Below are 14,919 nucleotides of genomic sequence, written 5' to 3' on the forward strand. Positions count from 1 at the left end.
AGGAGATACCATTTTTAGGGCAAATCCTCACTCCTCATGAATTCCGCATGGACCCTGCCAAGGTTCAGGCTGTGGCGGAATGGGTCCAACCTGCCTCCCTTAAGGCGTTACAGTGTTTTTTAGGGTTCGCCAACTATTACAGGAGATTTATTGCCAACTTCTCGGTCGTCGCTAAGCCTCTTACGGACCTTACTCGCAAGGGTGCTGATGTCCTCCATTGGCCCCCTGAGGCCGTCCAGGCCTTTGAGACCCTCAAGAAGTGCTTTATCTCGGCCCTCGTGCTGATTCAGCCCAACCAAGAGGAGCCATTTATTGTGGAGGTTGACGCATCCGAGGTGGGAGTGGGGGCCGTCTTGTCCCAGGGTACCAGCTCCCTCACCCATCTCCGCCCCTGTGCTTACTTCTCTAGGAAGTTTTCGCCCACGGAGAGTAACTATGATATTGGCAACCGCGAACTTCTAGCCATTAAATGGGCTTTTGAAGAGTGACGGCACTTCCTGGAGGGAGCCAGACACCAGGTAACGGTCCTTACGGATCACAAGAATCTGGTTTTCCTAGAATCGGCCCGGAGGCTTAATCCTAGACAAGCTCGGTGGGCACTATTCTTTACCAGATTTAATTTCTTGGTTACCTATAGGGCTGGGTCCAAGAATATTAAGGCTGATGCTCTGTCACGTAGTTTCATGGCCAATCCTCCTTCCGAGAAGGATCCTGCTTGTATTTTACCCCCTGGTATAATCGTTTCTGCCACGGATTCTGATTTAGCTTCTGATATTGCGGCTGATCAGGGTTCAGCTCCCGGGAACGTCCCTGGGGACAAACTGTTTGTTCCCCTGCAATACCGGCTAAGGGTACTCAGGGAAAACCATGACTCCGCTCTATCTGGTCATCCTGGCATCTTGGGCACCAAACACCTCATTACCAGAAACTATTGGTGGCCTGGGTTGCCTAAAGACGTTAGGGCTTACGTCGCCGCTTGTGAGGTTTGCGCTAGGTCCAAAACCCCTAGGTCCCGACCTGCGGGCCTACTACGTTCCTTGCCCATTCCCCAGAGACCTTGGACCCATATCTCCATGGATTTTATCACCGATTTGCCCCCATCTGAGGGCAAGTCGGTGGTGTGGGTGGTAGTAGACCGCTTCAGCAAGATGTGCCACTTTGTGCCCCTTAAGAAGCTACCTAACGCCAAGACGTTAGCTTCTTTGTTTGTGAAACACATCCTGCGTCTCCATGGGGCCCCAGTCAATATCGTTTCTGACAGAGGGGTACAATTTGTTTCCTTATTTTGGAGAGCTTTTTGTAAAAAGTTGGAGATTGATCTGTCCTTCTCCTCCGCCTTCTATCCCGAAACTAATGGCCAAACGGAAAGGACTAACCAATCCCTGGAACAATATTTAAGGTGTTTCATCTCTGACTGTCAATTCGATTGGGTCTCATTCCTTCCCCTTGCTGAATTTTCCCTGAATAACCGGGTCAGTAACTCGTCAGGGGTCTCCCCGTTTTTTCTGTAATTTCAGGTTTAACCCAAGGTTCTCCTCCGTTTCCCCTGGTTGTTCCAATAATCCTGAGGTAGAGGATGTTCATCGGGAACTGTGCACAGTCTGGGCCCAGGTTCAGAAGAACCTAGAGGCGTCCCAGAGCGCACAAAAGATTCAGGCTGATAGTAGACGTTCTGCTAACCCCCGGTTTGTCGTCGGGGATTTGGTCTGGTTGTCGTCCAGTAACTTGCACCTTAAGGTCCCGTCCAGGAAGTTTGCTCCCCGATTTATTGGACCTTATAAGATCATTGAAGTCCTCAACCCTGTATCCTTCCGTCTGGAGCTGCCCCCATCCTTTCGCATACATGACGTCTTCCATGCCTCCCTCCTCAAACGCTGCTCCCCGTCCTGGTCCCCCTCGAGGAAACCTCCTGTTCCCGTTCTCACCCCTGAGGGGGTGGAATTCGAGGTGGCCAAGATTATGGACAGTAGGATGGTCCAGGGCTCCCTCCAGTACCTGGTCCATTGGAGAGGATACGGGCCGGAGGAGAGGACTTGGGTACCTGCCCGTGATGTTCACGCTGGGGTATTGATCAGGAGGTTCCACCTTCTCTTCCCTACTAAACCGGGTCCTCTTAGTAAGGGTCCGGTGGCCCCTCATAAAAGGGGGAGTACTGTTAGGGATCTGCCAGGTACTACGTCTAGGTATACTCCTGGAATTAATCAATCCACACCTGAGGCCAGACCTGTTAGACTGACACTGTCTCCCACCAACCAGGGTGGCAGGCTCAGGAGTGGGAGAGCCTATCGCGGCCTGGTCAGTCGGAGTTAGCTCCGCCCCCTGTCCTTTATTACCTGCCGTGTTCTCTTCCTCAGTGCTTGTAATTCTTCTGGATTCCTGGCCCCACTGCTGCTTGCTCCAGCCTGCTTCTGCCGTGCTTCTGCCTTGCTGCAGTTCTGCTTAACCTGCTTCGCTTTGCCCCTGGCTTGCTTCCTTCTCCGTGCTCACGTTGGTATACTCCACTTCATCCTGGTCCTGACTATTCATTCACCGCTCCGTTTCCTCGCGGCGTTCCGTGGGCTACTGCCCCTTCCCTTGCGTGTTCCCTGTTTGTTCTCCCGTGCACTTAGACAGCGTAGGGACCGCCGCCCAGTTGTACCCCGTCGCCTAGGGCGGGTCGTTGCAAGTAGGCAGGGACAGGGCGGTGGGTAGATTAGGGCTCACTTTCCCTTCACCTCCTTCCTGCCATTACAAATAATTAGCGAATCCCAGGAAGCACTGTAACGCCTTCAGGGAGGCAGGTTGGACCCATTCCGCCACAGCCTGGACCTTGGCGGGGCCCATACGGAATTCATGAGGAGTGAGGATTTGACCCAAAAATGGTATCTCTTGCACCCCAAACACACATTTTTCGGTCTTAGCAAACAGTTTGTTTTCCCGAAGGACCTGGAGCACCTTCCTGACATGCTCAATGTGGGAGGACCAGTCCTTGGAAAACACCAGTATGTCATCAAGGTACGCTACAAGAAATACTGCCAGATAGTCTCTTAAAATCTCGTTTATGAAATTCTGGAAGACCGCGGGAGCATTACACAACCCAAAGGGCATGACGAGGTATTCGAAATGACCTTCGGGCGTGTTAAACGCAGTCTTCCACTCATCCCCCTCTTTGATGCGGATAAGGTTATAAGCCCCCCGTAGATCAAACTCAGAGAACCGTTGGGCCCCCTGAACCTGATTGAAGAGATCAGGAATCAAAGGAAGGGGGTACTGGTTCCTTACAGTGACCTTATTCAAGTTCCGGTATTCGATGCACGGCCTAAGACCACCATCCTTCTTCCCTACGAAGAAGCCAGCACCTACCGGAGAAGTAGAGGGGCGATTGTAACCCTTGGCCAGGCATTCCTGGATATACTCTCTCATGGCTTCACGTTCGGGACAAGAGAGATTCAATATCCTACCCTTAGGGAGCTTAGCTCCTGGTACCAAACCGATAGCGCAATCGTATTCTCTATGAGGAGGTAACACTTCGGAGGCCTCTTTAGAGAAAACATCAGCGAAGTCCTGAACAAACTCAGGTAGAGTGTTCACCACCTCAGGGAGAGAAATATAATTAACAGAAAAACATGACGTCATGCATTCATTACCCCATTTGGTAAGATCCCCAGTATTCCAGTTAAACATGGGATTATGCAACTGCAACCAGGGAAGGCCTAAAACCAAATCGGACGATAATCCCTGCATCACCAGTACAGAGCACTGCTCCAAATGCATGGAGCCAACAAGGAGTTCAAAAACAGGGGTATGCTGTGTAAAATAACCATTAGCAAGAGGAGTGGAGTCGATACCCACTACCGGGACAGGTTTAGGCAAATCAATCAATGGTATAGCTAGAGACATCGCAAATTCCACACATATAATATTAGCAGAAGACCCTGAATCCACGAAGGCGCTGCCGGTAGCAGACCTACCACCAAAAGAGACCTGAAAGGGAAGCAAGATTTTATTAGGTTTCATCTTTACGGGAAATACCTGTGCGCCCAAGTGACCTCCCCGATGATCACTTAGGCGTGGAAGTGCTTCCGGCTGCTTATTCTTATGCCCAGGACAGTTGTTCACTTGATGCTTGTCATCCCCACAGTAGAAGCAGAGACCATTCTTCCTGCGGAACTCTCTACGTTGTTGGGGGGACACGGAGGCCCCGAGTTGCATAGGTTCATCCGAGTTTTCCGTGGAAGAATGAAGCAACGGAACCTCGGGAGCCATCATGGGGGAGTCAGAGGTGAAGGCACAAAAACGTTCAAGTCGTCGTTCCCTGAGACGTCGGTCAAGTCGTACCGCTAAAGCCATAACCTGATCTAGGGAGTCAGCAGAGGGATAGCTAACTAGCAGGTCTCTCAGGGCGTTCGACAGACCCAATCTAAACTGGCACCTCAAGGCAGGGTCATTCCACCGAGAAGCTACACACCACTTCCTAAAGTCAGAACAATACTCCTCTACAGGTCTCTTACCCTGACGTAAGGTCACCAGCTGACTCTCGGCAAAGGCAGTCTTGTCAGTCTCGTCATAAATAAGCCCGAGAGCAGAAAAGGAAAGATCAACGGAGGAAAGTTCAGGGGCTTCAGGAGACAAGGAGAAGGCCCATTCTTGGGGCCCGTCCTGGAGCCGGGACATTATTATACCCACCCGCTGGCTCTCAGAACCTGAGGAGTGGGGCTTTAAGCGAAAATAGAGCCTACAACTCTCCCGAAAGGAGAAAAAAGTCTTCCGGTCCCCTGAGAACCGGTCAGGCAACTTGAGGTGGGGTTCAAGAGGTGAGGTGGGGGGTACTACCAGGTAAGCATCACGCAGGTTGTCCCTCTGGGCCAGGGCCTGGACCTGTAGGGAGAGGACCTGCATCTACTGAGCCAGGGTCTCAAGGGGGTCCATAGATGTGTCAGGGACCAGGGTAGACTAGGTATATGGGCCTGTGATTATGTAATGACAGGGTAGGGAGACAGACAGGTGAGCCCTAATCTACCCGCCACTCAGTCCCTGCCTACTTGCAACGACCCGTCCTAAGCGACGGGGTACAACTGGGCGACGGTCCCTACGCTCAGTAAGTGCAAGACAGACAAAACAGACAAGGGTACACAGAAGCAAGGGAAACGGGGCTGCTGCCCACGGAGACACCGTGAGCAACAAGAGTAGTGAACGAGCCGAGTCAAACCAGGACAGAGCGAGGTACAAAACGCTGAGCAGGAGAGTGGTCAGAAAGCCAAGGTCAATAACAAGCAGAGGATGAGTAGTACTAGCAGCAGCAGCAAGCCAGGAAACAAGCATAGAAGAATCACAGGCAAAGGAGGAACAGGAAAGGCAGGTATAAATAGACAGTGGGCGGGAACTATCTCCGTCTGGCCAGGCTGTGATAGGCTCTCCCACTCCTAAGCCTGCCATCCTGAGTGGTGGAAGATGGAGTCAGTCTCACAGACATAGGAGCAGGTGCAGACTGATTGCCCACGGGCGTCGACACAGAAGCTGTGTCTGGCAAATCCTTTACAGATGGCAACCCGTTCTTGCCTAATCAGTGCTTGGAGTTTATCACAATTTCTGTATTTTTGTTTGTCCATCCGCTTTTTGAGGATTGACCACAGGTTCTCAATGGGATTGAGATCTGGGGAGTTTCCTGGCCATTGACCCAAAATTTCAATGTTTTGTTCACCAAGCCACTTAGTTATCACTTTTGCCTTGTGCCTTTTGTGACATGGTGCTCCATCATGCTGGAAAAAGCATTGGTCATCACCAAATTGTTGGATAGTTGGGAGAAGTTGCTCTTGGAGAATGTTTAGATACCATTCTTTATTCATGGAAGTGTTCTTAGGCAAAATGGTGAGTGAGCCCACTCCCTTGGATGAAAAGCAACCCCACACATGAATGGTCTCAGGATGCTTTACTGTTGGCATGACACATGGTAGTGCTCACCTTTTCTCTGAACAGTCATTCTTCCAGATGTCCCAAACAACCTTAAGGGGGTCTTACACTGGGCGATTATCGTGCAGACGAGCGTTTATATAATGCTCGTTGACAATAATTGCCCTGTGTAAACAGGGCAGACATCAGCAGATGAACGAGCAAACGCTCGATCATCTGCTGATCGTATTGTTTTAAAAAAGTTAAATATTATCGTTATCGGCAGCACATCTCCCCATCCATAGCTCTGTGTGACAGGAGCAAACGAGCACCAAGCAACGATGTCTTGTTGATCGGCGCTCGCTGCACCGGCCTATTGTCGGCTGGTGTAAAAGCCCTTAACCCCTTCGCACACCTTGGCGTACATGCATGACCAGGTGAGCAGTATGTTTGCACACCTGGGTGTGCAGTTACGTCCACGCATTAAAAGTTAACCGCCTCGCGGGGGTTAACTGTGCAGGGTGTCTTCCCTGCTCTCCCCGGTGCCGATCAGCTTTCCGTCGCCGCAGACGATGACCTCCGGGCTGCCATGTATGGAAGCCTATAAGGACCTGTACATATAGGCTGGTCCTCATAGGCTTCCTGTCAGAGTGACTGTCACGTCACAATGACAGTTAGAACACATTACACTACGTAGGTAGTGTAATATATTCTAGCAGCGATCAGAGTTGCAAGTCTTCAAGTCCCCTAGTGGGACAACAAAAAGAAAAAAAAAAGGTAATAAAAATGTTTAATAAAAGTGTAAAAATAAAAGTTATAAGTGACATAAACAAGAAATGCTTTTTTTCCTATAATAAGTCTTTTATTATAGGAAAAAAAATGAAAACTTTAAAAAAGTACACATATTTGGTATAAACGCGTTCGTAACGACCCAAAGTATAAAACTATAATATTAACCCCTTAACTCTCAGTGACGTACTATTACGTCATGGAAAGCGCCCTGTTCGCGCTCCATGACGGAATAGTACGTCTCGGGAGTAACGGCCGTTTCGGCCGTCCTCCCGACACATACAGGAGCTGTGACAGCTGCTGTCTCGTTCAGCAGCTGTCACAGCTCCTACAGCGGGGACCGATCGCTGTGTCCCCGCTGATTAAACCCTTAAAAGCCGCGTTCTATAGAGATCGCTGCTTTTTAGGGGTTAAGCTGCCATTGCCGGCCTGCTACACGATAGCGGCCGGCGATGGTGACTATGGGAACCGGACACCAAACAATGGCGTCCAGCTATGCCATAGACGGAAGCCTAGTGGGCCCTGACAGAGTCAGGACCCACTATGCTTGCTGTCAGTGAGGAGCTGACAGTTCTAATACACTGCACTACGCATGTAGTGCAGTGTATTAGAATAGCGATCAGGGCCTCCTGTCCTCAAGTCCCCTAGTGGGACAAAGTAAAAAAGTAAAAAAAAAGTTTAAAAAAGATGTGTAAAAATAAGAAAATAAAAGATTTAAAAGTATTAAAAGTAAAAATCCCCCCTTTTCCCTTATCAGTCATTTATCATTAATAAAAATATATAAACAAACAAATAAACTATACATAATTGGTATCGCTGCGTCCGTAACGGCCTGAACTACAAAATTATTTTATTATTTATTCCGCGCGGTGAACGCCGTAAAAGAAAATAATAATAAACCGTCCCAGAATCACAATTGTTTGGTCACTTCACCTCGCAAAAAATGGAATGAGAAGAGATCAAAAAGTCGCATGTACCTAAAAATGGTACTGATGGAAACTACAGTTCGTTACGCAAAAAATATGTCCTCGCACGGCTTTATTGATGGAAAAATAAAAACGTTATGGCACTTAGAATAAGGTAACACCAAAAGTGAGTGATTTATTACAAAACGTATTTTATTGTGCAAACGCCATAAGACATAAAAATAAACTAAAAACATCTGGTATCGCCGTAATCGTATCGCCCCGCAGAATAAAGTGAATATGTCATTTATAGCGCACGGTGAACGCTGTAAAAAAAATAGAATAAAAAAACGATAGTAGGATTGCTGTTTTTTAGTCACCACGCCACCTAAAAATAGAATAAAAACTGATCAAAAAGCCGCATGCACCCCAAGAAAACTACAATGGATTCCTCAAGGGGTTTAGTGTCAAAAATGGGGTCACTTTTGGGGGGTTTCCAATGTTTTGGCACCACAAGACCTCTTCAAACCGGACATGGTGCCTAATAAAAAAGAGGTCTCATAATCCACTGGGTGCTCCTTTGCTTCGGAGGCCGGCGCTAAAGTCCATTACCGCACTAGGGCCACATGTGGGATATTTCTCAAAACTGCAGAATCTGGGCAATACGTATTAAGTTGCGTTTCTCTGATAAATCCTTTTGTGTTGTAAAAAAAATGGTATAAAGAGGATTTTCTGACAAAAAAAAAATGTAAATTTCACACCTACTTTGCTCTAAATTTCTGTGAAACACCTAAAGGGTTCATAAACTTTCTAAATGCTGTTGTGAATACTTTGAGGGGTCTAGTTTCTAAAATGGGGTGTTTGATAGGGGTTTCTAATATATAGGCCCCTCAAAGCAACTTCAGAACTGAACTGGAACCTAGAAAAATAAATAAATGAGGCAATACTTTGCTTCTTACATTATACTGATAATGAGCCGTGCCCACCCCGAGATGACCCCAGTTTTGACCGTTTGTATAAACGGAGACCCCTATTAGACTGTTTCAGTGCCCGGTTTTCCCAAGTATTCACCCCCGAGACGTGTATTTCTATTGATGAGTCCCTGGTACATTTTAAAGGGAGGGTTCAATTCCGCGAGTACCTGCCGGGTAAGAGGGCAAGGTATGGCGTGAAGATGTATAAGCTATGCGAGAGTGCATCAGGGTATACCTACAAATTTAGGATATATGAAGGAAAGGCCACCCCCAAACCAGACTGCATCCTGGACTACAATAGGTACATGGGAGAGGTGGACTTGTCAGATCAAATCCTGAAGCCCTACAGCGCCATGCGGTGTGGTATAAGAAAGCTGGCCGGGCACATCATACAGATGGCTTTGTACAATGCGTACGTGCTACGTCGATGTGCAGGCCAGAGGGGAACTTTCCTGGAATTTCAAGAGGTGATTATCAAGAACCTAATCTTTAGGGACCAAGAAGGGGGGCACCCAGTACTTCTGGAAGCGGGGCCACACGCATCGTACCAGGGCGGCAACACTTTCCAGGAGAAGTTCCCCAAACTGGCAAGAAGGGAAAAAGTCAAAAGAGGTGCAAAGTCTGCTATAAGGGATGACACAATATATCAATGTGACACGTGTCCCGAATAACCAGAGCTCTGTATGAAAGAGTGTTTTAAAATTTATCATACATCCCTTGGTTTATAATTTACCCCAATTTTACTTACCCTGATGCCCCCCGCACAGCTTATCCCCCCTCGTCTTTCACCTCTGAGCCCTGCTGTGTGCCCAGGCAGCTGATAACAGCCACATGTAGGGTATTGCCATACCCGGGAGAACCCACATTACAGTTTATGGGGTGTAGGTCTCCGGTCAAAATGCTCACTACACCTCTAGATGAATGCCTTAAGGGTGTTGTCTTTAAAACGGGGTCACTTCTTGCGGGTTTCAACTGTACTGGTACCTCAGGGGCTTCTGCATACATGACTTCGCACTAGAAAATCCCCAGTAGGCCAAATGGTGGTCCTTTCCTTCTGAGCCCTCCCATGGGCCCAAACGGCAGTTTATCACCACAAATGGGGTATTGCTGCACTCAGAACAAATTGCGCAACAGAATGGGGTATTTTGTTTCTTGTGAAAATAAGAAATTTTCAGCCAAAACGACATATTATTTGAAAAAAAATATTTTGTTTTCATTCCCAGCCCAATTCAAATAAGTTCTGTGAAAAAACTATGCGGTAAAAATGGTCACAACACCCATAAATGAATTCCTTGAGGGGTGTAGTTTCCAAAATGGGGTCACTTCTGGTGGGTTTCTATTGCTTTGATACCTCTGGGGCTCTGCAAATGTGACATGGCACCCGAAAACCAATCCAGCAAAATCTGGACTCCAAAGAACAAATAGCGCTCCTTTGCTTTTGAGCCCTCCCATGGGCCCAAACAGCAGTTTATCACCACAAATGGGGTATTGCCGCACTCAGGACAAATTGCGCAACAAAATGGAGTATTTTATTTCTTGTGAAAATAAGAATTTTTGAGCTAAAATGACATATTATTGGAAAAAATATATATTTTTTTTCATTCCCAGCCCAATTCAAATAAGTTCTGTGAAGAAACTATTGGGTCTAAATGGTCACATTATCCATAAATGAATTCCTTGAGGGGTGTTGTTTCCAAAATGGGGTCACTTCTGGTGGGTTTCCATTGCTTTGATACCTCTGGGGCTCTGCAAATGTGACATGGCACCCGAAAACCAAACCAGCAAAATCTGCACTCCAAAGAACACACAGCGCTTCTTTCCTTCTGAGGCCTCCCATGAGCCCAAACGGCAGTTTATCACCACAAATGGGGTATTGCCACACTAAGGACAAATTGGGCAACAAGATAGAGTATTTTGTTCCCTGTGAAAATAATATTTTTTCATAAAAAATTACTTCTTATTGGAAAAAATGACATTTTTTTAAATGTCACAGCCCAATTGAAATAGGTGTTGTGAAAAAACTGTGCTGTCAAAATGCTAACAACAACAATAAATGAATTCCTTGAGGGGTGTAGTTTCCAAAATGGGGTCACTTCTGGTGGGTTTCCATTGCTTTGATACCTCTGAGGCTCTGCAAATGCGACATGGCACCCGAAAACCAATCCAGCAAAATCTGGACTCCAACAAACACATAGCGCTCCTTTCCTTCTGAGCCCTCCCATGAGCCCAAACGGCAGTTTATCACCACAAATGGGGTATTGCCACACTAAGGACAAATTGGGCAACAAAATGGGGTATTTTGTTCCCTGTGAAAATAAGAAATTTTGATCACAAATGACATTTTATTGGAAAAAATTACATTTTTTTCATTTCACAGCCCAATTCAAATACGTGCTGTGAAAAAACTGTGCGGTCAAAATGGTAACAACAACCATAAATGAATTCCTTGAGGGGTGTAGTTTCCAAAATGGGGTCACTATTGGGGGATTCCTACTGTTTTGGCACCTCAACACCTCTTCAAACCTGGCATGCTGCCTAAAATATATTCTAATAAAAAAGAGGACTCAAAATGCACTAGGTGCTTCTTTGCTTCTAGGGCTTGTGTTTTATTCCACGAGCGCAGTAGAGCCACATGTGGGACATTTCTAAAAACTGCAGAATCTGGACAATACATATTTAGTAGTGTTTCTCTGGTAAAACCTTCTTTGTTACAGAAAAAAAAATGAATAAAATTGAAATTCAGCAAGAAAAATGAAATTTGCAAATTTCACCTCCACTTTGCTTTAATTCCTGTGAAATGCCTGAAGGGTTAAAAAACTTTCTAAATGCTGTTTTTAATACTTTGAGGGGTCTAGTTTTTAAAATGGGGTGTTTTATCAGGGTTTCTAATACATAGGCCCCTCAAAGCCACTTCAGAACTGAAGAGGTACCTTAAAAAAAAGGCTTTTGAAATTTTCTTAAAAATATGAGAAATTGCTGTTTATGTTCTAAGCCTTGTAACGTCCAAGAAAAATAAAAGAATGTTCAAAAAACGATGCCAATCTAAAGTAGACATATGGGAAATGTGAACTAGTAACTATTTTGGGTGGTATAACCGTCTGTTTTACAAGCAGATGCATTTAAATTCTGAAAAATTCTATTTTTTCAAAATTTTCTCTACATTTTGCCATTTTTCACCAATAAACACTGAATATATCGACCAAATTTTACCACCAACATGAAGCCCAATGTGTCACGAGAAAACAATCTCAGAATCGCTTGGGTAGGTTTAAGCATTCCGACGTTATTACCACATAAAGTGAAATATGTCAGATTTGAAAAATGGGCTCTGAGCCTTAAGGCCATAACTAGGCTGCGTTCTTAAGGGGTTAATATCCCGCACTGTGAACATTGCAAATAAAACGAAGAAAAAAAACAATGCCAGAATCACTATTTTTTTTGTCACCACCCCTCCGAAAATATAGAATAAAATTGATCAAAAAGTCGCATGTACCCCAAAATAGTACAAATAAAAACTACAACCCGTCCCGCAAAAAACAAGCCCTTACACAGCTTTTTTGACTAAAAAATAAAAAAGTTATGGCTCTTAGAATATGGTGACACAAAAAATGTATTATGTTATAAAAAAGTGATTTTATTGTGCAAACGCTGCAAAACCTAAAAAAAAACTATATACATATGAAATCGCCGTAATTGTATCAACCCGCAGAATAAAGTAAAATTGCAACTTATAGCCCAGGGTAAACGCCGTAAAAACATAAATAATAAAAAACATTGTCAGAATTGATGGTTTTTGGTCACCTTGCTTTTCCAAAAAATCTCATGTACCCCAAAATGGTACCAATGAAAACTACAGATTGTCCCGCAACAAGTAAGCCCTGACACAGCTCCGTTGGAGAAAAAATAGAAGAGTTCTGTCTCTCAGAATATGGCAATGCAAAACGTGCAGAGTGTTGCAAAAGTGGATAAGATTTGGCACCATTTATCAGTGTGACACCGGCCACATATCTATGAATTATAATTTATTTACCCCATTATTATACCCTCTTATTATACCCTGATGTACGCCGCGCAGCCTACATATACCCTTATGTACTTCGCACAGATTACAATTTTTTCACTAACATAAAGTACAATATGTCACGAGAAAACAATCTCAGAATCGCTTGGATAGGCAAAAGCATTCCGGAGTTATTACCACATAAACATACCTTCTATACCTTCTGTAGCGTCCATTGCCGCGGGCCGTCGGGTTTACTCACCTCCCGACGCCTGCAGCCATGGATCAGTGAGCGCCGGTCCCCATCTCCTTCACTTCAGCCTGGATCCTCCATCATTCTGACGTATCTCGGCAGTTTTAATTGGAGGTGGACGCTTCTTCTGTTGGTTTTACTATTCCAGAGGAGCTCCAAAGGAAGGTCAGTAGTATGTGGTTACTACTCGAGACTTGTTTATTCTGCAGAGCGCAATTACTGTATTGGGGATCGGGAGCTACTGGCCATCAAATTGGCTCTGGAGGAGTGGAGACATGTTCTAGAGGGCGCATCTCACCCCATCCTGATCTACACTGATGACAAGAACCTCATGTAGCGTCCATGGCCGCGGGCCGTCAAGTTTACTCACCACCCGACGCCCGCAGCCATGGATCCGTGAGCGCTGGTCCCCATCTCCTTCCTAGGAGACACCAGCGCTCACTTCCGCACCGTTCTGCTGTGTCCCGTAGGGTGCGCGCGCACGCTCGTGCCCGGCCTTATAGGGCGCACTTAGGAAATCGTCATCATCATCAACTGCCATGATTTCCTGGTCTATAAGAAGGCCCCAGGCCTTCTGATCCTTGCCTGAGCGTTGTTAGTTTTCCCAGTCTGTCTTGCAAATGGTCCCTTAGTGTTTCCCGTTCCAGTTGTTACCCGTGCCTTGTTCCTGTTCCTGTTTCCCGTGTTGTGCCTTTAGTATTGAGTCTGCCACGTTCTGTGTCATCTGCCACGTCCGGAGGAATTCGCCACGTCCTGTGTTATCTGCCACATCCGGAGGAATCCGCCACGTCCTGTGTCATCTGCCATGTCCGGAGAAATCCGCCACGTCTGGCGCAACCTGCGGAACCTGTGTCATCTGCCACGTCCGGAGGAATCCGCCAAGTCTGGCGCAACCTGCGGCACCTGTGTCATCTGCCACGTTTGGCATTACCTGCTGCACCCATCTCCATCAGTGCCAGAGCTGCGGCCACTGTCCGGACTATCCATTTACCCTTGTGCGGGACATTGTATTGCTGGGGTTTCCTGTTGTTTGGCCAGCTGCCTCCCCGCTATGGCGGTACGGGCTCGTGGGTCCACTAACCCGCTTCGTGACAGTACGTTCAGGCCACGGACCCCGCTGGTCAACCTGAGACTTTGATTTCAACTGTATTTTTATTGAAAATTTTCAAAATATACACATGACATAAAGATGCATGGGTAGGCCATGCAATCCACTTGACATAGCAGTAAATTCCAACAGACAAACAAGACATCGGGGAAAAGACACAAGGTGGAAGAGGGGGAGGGATTGTCAGAGCTCAATCTACGATCTAATCCTGAGATATCTGTAGCCAATACTTATCCCACAGATCCCACACCACTTTGAACCTGTCTAGTTCATTGTCAATAGAGGCCGTCATATGCTCCATAGTGCGAATATCCCTAATTCTAGTCAGTAAGTCGATGTCAGAGGGAGGGGCGGTCTGTCTCCATTTCCAAGCTATCAACGTCTTAGCGGCGGTGAGAAAGTGTCGAAAGAGTCAGGCTAGTGGCTTCCCCAAAGATCTGGGAGGGACATTCAGGAGATAATGAAGAGGGTCTAGAGGTATATCCTGCTGCAACACTGCCAACGCCAAATTCCTTACCTCCAACCAAAACTGTTGGACCAGTGAGCAGCTCCAAAAAATATGGAACAGGTCACCTCTCTGATCTCTACATCGCCAGCAATCCAAAGGAATACCCGGATTGAAGCTATGCAGAAAGGCAGGGGTATGATACCAAAACATAAGAATTTTATATTGATTTTCTTTATATGCAGTGCAGATGGATGTTTTAGCTGCTTGTGACCAGATAATCTGCCACAATGAGAGAGGGATAGATTTATTCAGCAGGGTCTCCCACTTCAACATATACAGTGGAGGAAATAAGTATTTGATCCCTTGCTGATTTTGTAAGTTTGCCCACTGTCAAAGTCATGAACAGTCTAGAATTTTTAGGCTAGGTTAATTTTACCAGTGAGAGATAGATTATATAAAAAAAAAAAAAGAAAATCACATAGTCAAAATTATATAGATTTATTTGCATTGTGCACAGAGAAATAAGTATTTGATCCCCTACCAACCATTAAGAGTTCAGCCTCCTCCAGACCAG

Source organism: Rhinoderma darwinii, chromosome 1, assembly GCF_050947455.1.
Source record: "Rhinoderma darwinii isolate aRhiDar2 chromosome 1, aRhiDar2.hap1, whole genome shotgun sequence".
Lineage (NCBI taxonomy): Eukaryota > Metazoa > Chordata > Amphibia > Anura > Rhinodermatidae > Rhinoderma > Rhinoderma darwinii.